Source organism: Gorilla gorilla, chromosome 9 (genome assembly GCF_029281585.2).
Source record: "Gorilla gorilla gorilla isolate KB3781 chromosome 9, NHGRI_mGorGor1-v2.1_pri, whole genome shotgun sequence".
NCBI classification, from domain to species: domain Eukaryota; kingdom Metazoa; phylum Chordata; class Mammalia; order Primates; family Hominidae; genus Gorilla; species Gorilla gorilla.
In genome coordinates this window covers 135,551,245-135,564,165 of record NC_073233.2, presented here as the reverse complement: position 1 = coordinate 135,564,165, position 12,921 = coordinate 135,551,245, and positions in this window count along the sequence as shown.

The window sequence follows — 12,921 nt, the reverse complement described above, 5'->3', positions numbered from 1 at the left end:
CGTAATTTGCATCCGGAGTTCAGCAGACATCATCCAGCTCAGAAGCTTGTTTCCAGGCATCAGACTCAGGAAAAGGCTCCAATAACCTTTCACCAAAGCTGAGCATTCTGGAAGGACCGAGTCCCATTCCTTAGTGGGAGCTAGTTTGCAATGGCATAGCTTCTTTAATGGTGAAGGACATTAAATGACCTTCTTCCAGTCTTTCAAATGCAGCCGTTTCTCCTTGCTCTACACTCTGCTAGTCCCATGACAAATCCCCGTCTTTATCCAGCAAGAACCAACATCCTCCACACTCCTTTCCCTTTAGGGAAACACACAGACCAGCCACCACTGGAAGCTGTTTTAATAATTATCTGCCTTAACACTCTACTTTAACGATACTGAAACTGATTTGCAGAGAGATGAAATAACCTCAAAAACAGCCACACAGGCCGGGCGCGGTGGCTCACGCCTGTAATCCCAGCACTTTGGGAGGCCGAGGCGGGCGGATCACGAGGTGAGGAGATCGAGACCATCCTGGCTAACACGGTGAAACACCGTCTCTACTAAAAATACAAAAAATTAGCCGGGCGTGGTAGTGGGCGCCTGTAGTCCCAGCTACTCGGGAGGCTGAGGCAGGAGAATGGCGTGAGCCCGGGAGGTGGAGCTTGCAGTGAGCCGAGATGGCGCCACTGCACTCCAGCCTGGGTGACAAAGCAAGACTCCGTCTCAAAAAAAAAAAAAAAAAAAAAAAAAAAACAGCCACACATTCACTAGTAATAAAGTCTGGAATATGGTGCTGGGTCCCACGTCAGTGTTTTTTGCTATTGCTGTTTCCACCTATTCAAGTTGTGTAACATTTTCAAGAATGCCCTCCTCCATGAAGTCCATGATGATTGCTCCAACCATTTTTTCCCTATTTCATAACAGCGCATGACACACCCTGATGTCATACCCCTTGCCGCTTGATTATGTTGAATTTTGACAGATCCTCATTTCAAATGGTGGAGGAAGATAGATAGCTGAGAAAGATGAGACAGGAAGATTAATGAGGGTAGGAAAGGCAGGTTAGCTACCAGGCACTTAGAGCATGGGACTAGTAGCTAGGTATAACTTTAGCTTGCAGAAGAACAAAATGTAACTTTATTTTGATTAGTCTCCTTCATCAGAGCATTTAGCTTTCCTAAATCACAAGATGACCTATTTCCCTTCCCTAATTAACACTCTTCGGTTTTGTCCTAATGGCTACAAGATTACATTTAAAAAATCACAGGGCTCTTTTGCATTGCAAACAAAGCCCTATGATGTAGCCTTTATTACATATTTTATCTATCCTCATTTGCTGACAGCCCCTTGCCTTGCACTTTATGTTCCAGTAATATTGAAGCTTTTGCACTCCTTCTCTACACCACGTTGTTTCAGACCTCATTGTCTTTGCTCATCCGGTTCACTTGATCTCCATCAGGATGTTCTCCCTCTGAAATCCTTACCTCGACCTCCAAGAGAAGCTGTCCACTATGCTTTCCCATTGCCCCCTGAGCATCCTCCTCTTTGGACACACAGCACACTGGACCATAAGTTTCTCAAAATGAGAGGCTGTGCCTTTGTCCTAAGCACAGCATTACACCTATGTTATCTATCCTGTATTCTGTGGAAGTGGTGGGGTGGGAGGGGCATCTTGGGGGAACTGATTTTCCAGTTACCTGCTCTGTAGAAATAACTGGGTCAGTAGGTGTAATGGTATGAAATTCACCTCAAAATACTTGTGCTGGCTGGGTGTGGTAGCTTATGCCTGTAATCTCAGCACTTTGGGAGGCCAAGATAGGATTGCTCGAGGCTAGGAGTTTGAGACCGGCCTGGGCAACATTGTGAGACCAAGTCTTTACAACAAATTAAAAAATTAGCAGGACATGGTGGTGTGCACCTGTAGTCCTAGCTACTCAGGAGGCTGAGGCTGAAGGATCACTGGAGTCCAGGAGTTTGAAGCTGCAGTGAGCTATGATCATACCACTATATCCCAGCCTGGGTGACAGAACCAGATCCTATCTTTTAAAAAACAAACACAAAAAACTTATGTTCATATTGTCTACAGTAAATTAGAGGATGGAAATATTTCCCATTATATTTTCCACCCAAATTCCACATAAAATTGGAATTCGACAATGCTTTATAAACTAAGATCATTTTATACAATATATTTGCTCTCATCGGCATTGACTCTCATTATCATTGTCTCAAGTTTGAATCTAGAACTCAAGGCTAGATATTAAGTGAAAATATATGTCAATACCAAAGGCTTTATGAGAGCAGAAGATGGAAATAAAACTCCTTTCACTAGAGTTCCAGTATGGATAATCACCCGAGGCACAATGCTTCTCACTAATTTAGCAAGTCCTTCAATATCAGACTTCATTTTATAATTTGTAATTAAGAGATTTCTTTGGCAAGTTGAAAAGTCATCATTCACCTTGGAGGTCAAGATGCTATCTGGACATTTTGGTAGATCATGATGTGGGTTGACTTTCCTCTGCAGCAGTTAGAGATATCAGTGCTTTTCTCTTCATCATAGCTACTCTCTCCAGTGCTACCTTCTATCACATTTCTGACACTAAAATTGCCCCAACATAACGTTAAGCAGAGTGAGGTTTTTTGACTTCTTGGTTTCTTGGTCTTTTTCTGCACAAAATTCTAAACATTTACACCCTTCTTGATTTTTTGTTCTGTAGGAAACGTATTTATCATATATTCTGTGTCAGACGCTGTGCCAAATACTTTAATACATCACCTGCCTCACCACGTCATTCTTCCCAATTCTGTACTATTTATGACATTTAGAAGTATACATTAAGTACAGTTTGTTCTCTCCATCTTTCTTATTTTTTTAATAATGCAAATTAGTTCACTCACAGAGTGGAATGAGATCAGTAAAATGTAGAAGTTTCATTGATAATAAGTGATTTTTTCCCAGCCCACTAAATTTTGTGCCACCAAGTAACAGCACCTGAACACAAGGTACACTAACTCAGTTGAATGTAGCAAGCTACAAAAGAGTAGTATTACAAGTAGTGCCCGTTTATCCCGTGTTCTTTCTTTTGGCTCTGTCTCACCACATGCTCTGTTTTGGAAGGGTGGCTGTTCCAGTCTTTATGCATTCTGACCTTGTGTTCATACACAGTGTTTCCACCTTTCCTTATACCATCTTCAGCCAAGCTATCTTCATCTTTTTTCTTTTCTTATTTTTTTTTTTAATTTTTTTCGAGACAGAGTCTTGTTCTGTCTCCCAGGCTGAAGTGTAGTGGCCCAATCTCAGCTCATTGCAACCTCCAACTCCCAGGTTCAAGTGATACTCCTGCTTCAGTCTCCTGAGTAACTGGGATTACAGATGCGCACCACCACGCCCAGCTAATCTTTGTATTGTTAGTAGAGATAGGTTTTCACCATGTTGGCCAGGATGGTCTCTAACTCCTAACCTCATGATCCATCCACTTTGGCCTCCCAAAGTGCTGGAATTACAGGCATGAGCCACCGTACCTGGCCCATCTTTTTATTTAAAAAAAAATTATATTTACTTTCTATTTATTGGGACTTTAATTTTTTAAAGTTGCTAGCACTTTAAAAAATATTTTTTGTGTTTTGGTTATCAAATTGCATAGATTTTGACTCATTTAACCCCAGCCCTACATTTTCTTTACTCTGTTATTTTATTTCTAGAACACGATTTTTTCAGAATATTAGAAATACATATAGAGTATTATAGCAGAAATATCTGTATAGCAGAATTACTAAGAACAAAATAGGGATTATTATCAAAGTGATATGAACAAATGGGGTCACAAGGCTAAGACCGAGTAACCTGACGATGGTCACCGAACCAGTGAGTGACACAACAGGTACATGAATCCAGATCCATTTCATTCCAAGCCATTTGCTGTCATCATGATAGCATGATGCTTCCAACTCTCCCTGCCACCTTTCCATCACCTCCTCATCCCCAGAGCCAGAAATAACACATGGGGAAGAACATGCAGTTCCTGCCCGTTCTGCCTGTGTGTGTCTTTGAATGCATATGTATGCTCATCCAAGCATTTATTCCAATGGTCTCAAATCCCACCTCCAGACAGTCAGAAGCTGTCAGCACTTAGGTGACCATAGCGATCTCACTGCACACCCTTTGCCTTCTGGGCGAGGGAACACCTGGCTGGAATCACAATGTTTTACTTGGCTCCCAGAACAGAGGCGTGAGCAGTTACAGCAATTACCATGCCTCCTACAGATGACTCGTGCCCAGCCAGTTTGAAAGGACTAATGGAGGACTGAATCCAGGCTGGAGTAAAATATCTCCACCATAAACTGAAACATTTTGCTGTTTGAATTGTTGCCAGTTTTTATAACAATTTCCATCTTAAGCTGGCTCAATACATATTTAATGAATTCTTCTATAAAACCTTTAACAGCCTTCAATTCATTTCAAGTGGCAAATGACTCAGCAGTTTTAAAAGATGAGTTGGGTGCTCTATATTCATTACCTCAAAAGATAAAGTGATTTTTCTTTTTTTTTTTTTTTTTTACAAAATGTTCTTTTCTAAACAGAGTTTTCTCCTTGTGCACACATTCATATAATGTGAAAACACTTATATCTGCCAATCCTCTTTCTCTCAAGGATGTGATTAAACAAGAGGCATGCTGTAAGCGTTTCATAATGAAGAGTTGTGATAGATGCTAGGATTACATGTTATGTAATTGTTGTGTCATCATATATCAATAAGCCCTAATGACCTCTTACAGTGTATCACTCACTTATTTATTCAAGTGGGATTGACATTTACACTTTTTAAAGTACAAAAATGTAGAAAGTAGAAAGTGGTAGTACACCTTATGAAATTTATAAAATATATAAATAAATATATTTATACTAAGCCAGTTAAGAACACTGGCCTTAAAATGCTTCGACGCAGAGTCAGGACTAGAAGGTATTAAACAGAGGAGTCTGACTTTTGACTTACTCCTCATACCATACGTATTATGCTTTACCAGATAAAACTCTGCAAACTCTGATAACTTACAGTGCTAGGATGGATACTGACTTTTGGCCATCTGCAACCTTGAGGCCCCTCACCTGCTGCAAAAGTCTTACATTAGCAATTTTAAACGGGGAATAGGGCAGAGCCCCTCCCCACCCCACCCTCACACATATGTGTGCATAAAAACAGCATGCACCACCCCAATGCCCTTTGCTACCTCTCCAGTCTCATCTTCCACTATTTCCTGCTTCCTCAATTGGCTCCTGCCCACTGGTCTAGATGCTTCTGGCTCAGGACCACACACTTGCTATTCCCTCTACCTGGAAAGTTTCCCCTTCCATAGCTTCATAGCTCTGCTTCATCAAATTTTTGGTTTAAAAATTACCTTTCAGTGACTACTGTATTTAAAATAGTCCTGCCAACACTCTCTTCCTTCCTTCATCTATTTTTCTACACAGAACTGATTGTGTCTGTTATATATTTTACTTGTTATTTGAAACTCCTCCAGGCCTTCCTTGCCCAATTACTATGTAAAAATCCGCAAGGACAGAATTTGCGTGTGTCTTCTTTGCTGCCCCATTTCAGTGCGTAGAACAGTGTCGGCCACATAGCAAGCTCTCCCTCACCATTTGCTATATAATTGACTGAATACATGCAATATATTCTTACACACACATGCATCTTGTTTGCTATACAAAACCACACTGTACACCAAGGTTCCCACCACATATGCAGAGAAGAAACTCTTAGTATGGGCGTAGTAGTTAAAGTATCCTAAAACAAATGAGCCTTGGAATCCACCCTGTTTCACTTTAGAAATCATAGCTTTTTGTTTGTTTGTTTGTTTGTTTGTAGACAGAGTCTCGCTCTCTTGCCAGGCTGGTGTGCTGTGGTGCAATCTCGGCTCACTGCAACCTCCATCTCCTGGGTTCAAGCAATTCTCCTGCCTCGGCCTCCAGAGTAGCTGAGATTACAAGAGCCCGCTGCCATGCCCAGCTAATTTTTGTATTTTTAGTAGAGACGGGGTTTCACCACGTTGGCCAGGGTGGTCTCCATCTCCTTACCTCATGATCTGCCTGTCTCGGTCTCCCAAAGTGCTGGGATTACAGGCATGAGCCACCGCGCCCAGCAGAAATCATAGTTTTTATTGGAGCACATCCTCTCCAACCTGTCTGAAATTAGGTTAAATAATTTTTTTGTCTACTAAATCCACACATTATCACACTATATTTTATACACACGGTTTCTAGTTTGCATTTACTTGTATGTTATATTCAAAAAGCACCCCCCAATCCAACTACTTTATGTAAAATAAATGAAATCACATGGAGCAATTGTCAAACGTATATTCTAATAAAAGCCTCTTGGGGTTGAAGCATCTTCCTAAGGGGCAAAGGAATTCCTTCTGCGTCTCTTCCTCCAAGCTCATGCTACCATTCCTTGTTTTGAAAAGTGGCTAAGAGATGCCATCCTTTGGCCTTATTGGTCACCATAAAACTTTAATAACCATGGTGGCTTCAATAACCACTTAATGACAGCTTGTTCTTTATGTTATCCATATTTCTAAGTTTTATCCATTGAGAAACTGAGGCACTCCTTGTCCAAAGGCAGGTTACAAAACAGAAAATGTAAAACTGAACCTGTTACTGAACCAAGGTTTGCTCACACAGCCCAGTGAAGCCCAACACTAGCAGGGAGACTTGCAGAGGGAAATAGGGCATTTGTTGCATGGCTCCAAGCAAGGAGAATGGGCAGATAATGCTTAAGACCTAACCTTCCCAGTGGCTTACAGACAAGGGTTTTTAAAAGTCAGGGGTCTTTTCAGGAAAGCAGATGTTACAGGCAAAATCATAAAGCAATCCATGGTAGTTATACATTGGTTTGCCCTGTGGGTGTGACCCTCTCCAGGCCCCTCGGGAAAAAATTTAGAACAAGGAATGGTGGTCAGAGTTCAGTCTTCAGTTCCCCCTTATCTGAGGGCTGTGTGAAAGTGGCCGTCATTTTCCATCTGGTGGGGATTTCTCAAGAACAACCGAAGAACAGATGTTAAGATCATCTTTTAGTTTCTATTGGACCCAAACACCACGTAACTGATTTGTTGGGGAGGCTGCCTCTGCTATCTTCTTGCTCATTTTAATGGTTGCTCACTTACTTTTCAAGACTAGCTAGGTGCCTGCAATTTCCCTTGAAGGGACACAAGACTTTTCTTTATTTTCACTTATTTTCACTTGAGACACCCACCAGGCCCCTGAGAGGGGGTCCCTGCATTGTCTCAACCATCTCATATCGAAGCCTGGTAAGCAATATCTTCACTTTCTGCTCTGTGTTGTCCTTGTTATTTTTCACTGGTGGGGAAAATGCCAATGACAGCAAGAAGTTATCAGCACTCTTCTAAGAAGTCTGCTTTGGGGTTTTCTTCTTAATAAGTCTCCTTCAAAGAGAAGCTTTCTGAAATTATTGTTATTATTATTATTATTATTTTGCAATCTGGAATCACACATGCACTGGTTAATGGCTCACCCAACAGAGGGGACCCAGCATCCAGTCAATTATCTTCCACATATGTTACTGGCTTGTGAGACAATGCCTGATGAGAAATCAGGTACATTCGTGTGCCACTGATAGGTTCCTGCTTCCTGGGGAGGCAATGCTATTGTAATTTTTTTTTTTTTAATTTTTTGTACCTCCACTGCCCTGGTGAAGGTGTCTAGTGTGCCTGAACACCTGCTGGGTTATGACCTTCACTCAACAAAGACACCGTTTGTTTTCTAATGAACTATCAGCTCATTTCCTGGAATCAGAACTTCCAAATCCCCTTTGTGATGTGCTCCTTTCTAAACCTCACAAGGGTTGCAGAATATTTCAGCTTCAAGGCTCACAGAAATGCCTGGACACACGCCAGAGACGGAGCAGACGTTTCTGAGCACAGTTGGCTCGGCGAAGGAGTGAGTGTACAACATTCAAACGAGGACCAACTGCAGTGGGTGTTTATTTGAGACCTTTTTCAGAATCACACCCACAGATCTCTTCTGCCTAATCAGAATGACAGAAGTCATGTGCTGTCACCTTGTTTGTGATTGAAGTCAGGTGAAATAAGAGAAAGTTGAATGATGCTTAGTTTCTAGCAAGGATTCTGCTTTGTTGCAGCTGGCCTCATGGCACATTCTGAAGCTGCTCAGCCAGAAGAATGAGCAGCCCCTTGGACTTGCTCTCTCTTTTTCTTCTAGAAAGGCACTTATTACATGTCCTCCAGGTCACCAAGGAGAGGGATGACCTCTGCTGGGAACTAGTGTCTTCTCTTACAAAGGGCTTCCCTTCCATATCATGCCCTGTGTCTTTCTTTGTTCATGTCACCCCTTTTGTTCCTCCCACCCCTACACTGGGAATCCCACAGGGCCCTGCCCCAAACCTCTTCCTCTATGAAGTCATCCCTGCTTTCCTCCCCAAGGAAATTTTGGCGTTTCTTTTCCTATGCTTTTATTATAATTCATACAGACCTCCAAGATAGAAGCAGAATTCTTTTATTTTCCTTTTTGTATCCATCTCCTTTCCTAAATGGTAAGCTTCATAAGAAGAGGATTATGACTTTTAAATTTTGATTTCTTCATACTCACAAGAGTGACTGAAAGTATACACACTAAAAAAAAAAATCATTGAACGAATGAATGGTTAATTCTTTGGGTCTCTCCTGGAATTCAGGAATAATCTTTTTTTTTTTTTTTTTTTTTTTTTTAAGTCTTTAACCTTTCTCCCTCCAGGGCTTCAGAAGTGATTAACGAGCATTCTAAATTAGAACGAATGTAGGTACTAAAGTTTAAGACCATGGCTGCAAGGCAGCAACAGGCAGGCTCAGAGACGCATTTTGAAAAAGCATATTTTCTAGTCTTTTCAAGCCTAGAAGCTGTATTCCTTGGCCCCAGGGGTGACTAAGACTAAAGCGGTAGAGCTCTGTGGGACTTCAGTCCCTAGTTAGTCTCACTTATGCCACCTGCAAACGAGTAAGGGAATCAACAGATGGCTGAGGTCTATATTTGTAGAATAGAATTACAGGGGGAAAAAATAACCCTTATAACCAGCTCCTGAACTTAAGAAGAAAATTTCTTTCTTTATATTTTTCTAGATATGACTTTGAGAGAGGACTGAGGTTGGAGGTAGTACATTTTGAAGAGCAGGTGATCTAATTTTCTCAAGAGGTGAAATGAGCAGTGTTACCTCTATGGCTTCCTGAGACGGTTTGGCAACATTTGTAAAACTGTGATCAGCCAGTGGCCACTGATGAGGCAAAGGGGGTCATGTTTGGGATAACACTAACATTAATAATGGAGGAAATCATTACCTACTAACCATACAGACTTGTTCTGAGAAGTCTGCAAATGTACAGGTCATACTAGTGACATGAAGACTCATATCATCTTATTAAGTGATTTGTCATCTAAGAATGATAATATCTTAATTCATTTCAGAGTATTCAAACATAGCTACCCTCAAATTATTGCTTTTTAGCCATTGTAAACTACTATTCTTAGTCTTCTAAGTATATATATATTTTGCTTAGTCCAATATGGCCTACTTCTGTAAGGCAAGATGCAAGTAAATCATTTCTAGATGAAAAAAGTCATTTCAGTTTATAGACAGCAGGCACTTTTTCTCATTTGGTGGAAGATCATATTTTACTAATTAAGAACAACTGGTTTAAAGTAGATAAGGCTCAAAAAATGCCACAGACACCAATGAGGAAGGAAATCACACTATATATATAGGCATTACCTTTAGAACAACCCAACATGAGAATTAAAGCAAATTTTCTTTAGTTTTCTTAAAAACTTCCTTCTGGGTCTCTGGGAACTGAACTGAATACAAAAGAGCCATTAAGAGAATTGAATTTTCAGCTCATTGAAACCACAGCTTCATAAAGACACGATAGTTCTCTTATAAATCCTTAATTTTCCACTAAACAAGTGAAGTTGGAATCAGTTGACTTCCAAGCCTTTGCAGTTATTTTTCTCAGGGAATAGGGCCAAGCCAGTGAGAAAGCCACCATGTTGAATCGGGCCATGTCACATTCAAGAGGCCTGGGGAAAACCAAACACATTTGGTAGAACAAACACCATCATAAGTTGTTATAGTGTACATGTTTCTCTTAGATTGTATGGCACTTAAAGGGCTAATGTGTGACTGGGAACAACATAAAAGAAAAGTTCATTACAACTCGTTAAAAATAAATAAAAATCTAAATCAATTTCCATTAGTTAATGTGCAGATATTGCACATGTCTTGAGAATTTTATTATAAATTCATGCTGAGCCTGTGAGTAATGGTGGTTAGTCCATGTCTACTTCCCTAATAAAAAGGAACAGGAGGCTGTATCCAGTACTTTCGTATTAAATGAAATATTTAAAACATGTCCTCTTGTTTCTCATGGCCATGTCCTGATTATGTCAAGCCAAATTAGATGAGTATATAAATCAGAGTAAACAAAAGTGACAGATAAATGAAATGCATGTGAACATTCCCATGAAAACCACCTATGAACTCTATACTAGGTGGCAATTTCACAGGCCACCATCTGGGTATCCTAAAGAAGCAGCCAATCTTCCAGAGGTACTATGTTTGTGCCAACACCCTGCCATTCTCTCTCCATCTCTGCCATGTGTTTGATTTTTTTCACCCAAGGTTTATGGCGTCTTCTATGAAGATAAACAGACGAGTAAGAGAGCTCTACAATCCTCTTCCATTTGTCTTTTTGCATTAATAAAACTATTCTAGTTTTATCCTTTTTAAAAATAAAGCTACTTCATGGAATGCATGGAATACTATTTGTAAGTCTGGCAATAAATATTCTTACATTTTGGTCTGTGTTTTGCCTTTCCTCCGTGTACAATTGCAAACAATTGTCAAATGCTTAGAAGCCCAATACAGTGTTTCTGGAAGCGTTTTATATTATGAACACTGTGTTAGGACTTAGAAGTAAAACTCTGAGCAGTATAGAGGAGGCCTCTGGCCTGAAGAACTTATAATCTAATGAAAGAGAAAGGAGAAAGGCGTAATAGAATATGATCATTTTCACGATAAGGAATTCAAGGCACTATGGAAGCATATAAAAATGTACATAAACTGTTTTGGTGGACCAGAAATGGTTTCCTAGAGGAACTGATGATTAAGACCAGAAGGATAGCTACAAGTTACCTAGATAAAGGGATGAGTTACCTAGATAAAGGGATGCTTGTTCCAATCAGCAGGAACAGTATGAGAGAAAGCAGAGAGGCAAGAAGTAGTGTGATGCTGAAAAAAAAAAAAAGTTTAAAACATCCAAAAAAATCGCCATAGCACTCTTAAGAAATTGGCCTGATGACTCCAAGGAAGGTGCAGAGACAGGTGAGGAGAGGCCTTGTAGACAAGGTCAAGATTGCAGATTTCACCTGAAGCAAGAGGAGTGATGTTATAAATTTGCATGTTGGAAAAGTTGCTGTGGCTACAGTGTGGAGAATGCATTGTAGGGAACCCAGCCTAGAAGCACGGAGACGGGTTCCCAGAGTGGATTTAGCCATAGTATAGAAATAGCTCAATTTTATTGAGAGCTTATCATGTGTTGGACACTATTTTAAGTATTGTATGTGAGTTATCTCCCTTAATTCTAACAACCCCATGAGGTAAATATGACTATTCTTCCTGTTTTGTGGATGAAGTTAGGACACAGAAAGACTGAGTCATTTGCCCAAGTTTACGTAACTAGGAAAGGATATATGCAAAGTTTTTGTTTTATAATTTCAACTTTCATTTTCGATTCAGGGGGTACACGTGCAGAATGTTACATGGATATATCACATGATGCTGAGGTTTCGGGTACCATTGATCTTGTCCACCAGCTGGTGAGCATAGTACCCAATAGTTTTCCAACCCTTGCCCCCCTCCCTCTCTCTCCCCTCTAGTAGCTCCCAGTGTCTATTGTTGCCATCTTTATGTCCATGTGTACCCACTGTGTACCTCCTACTTATAAGTGAGAACACGTGGTATTTGGTTTTCCGTTTCTGTGTTGATTCACTTAGGATAATGACCTCCAGGTACATCCATGTTGCTGTTGCTGCAAAATACATGATTTCACTCTTTTTGTAGCTGGGTCATATTCCACGGTGTATATGTACCACATTTTCTTTATTCAACCCATGGTCCATGGGCACCTAGGTTGATTCCATGTCTTTGCTGTTGTGAATAGTGCTGCGATGAGCATGCAAGGGTGTGTGATTTTTGGTAGAATGATTTCTTTTCCTTTGGGTATATACCAAGTAATGGAATTGCTGGGTCATGTGATAGTTTTGTTTTAAGTTCTCTGAGAAATCTCTAAACTGCTTTCCACAGTGGCTGAACTAATTTGCATTCCCACCAACAGTGTATAAGTGTTCCCTTCTCTCTGCAGCCTCATCAGGATCTGCTGTTTCCTGACTTTTTAATAACAGCCATTCTGACTGGTGTGAGATGGTATCTCATTGTGGTTTTGATTTGCATTTCTCTGATGCATATCCAAAGTTTTAACCGAGAAAGTCTTTTTTTTTAAGACGGAGTTTAGCTCTTGTTGCTCAGGCTGGAGTGCAGAGGCGCGATCTCGGCTCACCGCAATCTCTACCTCCCGGATTCAAGTGATTCTCCTGCCTCAGCCTCCTGAGTAGCTGGGATTACGGGTGCCTGCCACCATGCCTGGCTAATTTTTTGTATTTTTAGTAGAGACAGGGTTTCATCATGTTGGCCAGGCTGGTCTCGAACTCCTGACCTCAGGTGAGTCACCCACCTTGTTCTCCCAAAGTGCGGGGATTACAGGCATGAGCCACCATGCCCAGCCATAACCCAGAAAGTCTTAGACCAGAGCCATATTCTTCTTTTTTTTTTTTTTTTTTGAGACAGGGTCTTACTCTGTCACAAGGTTGTA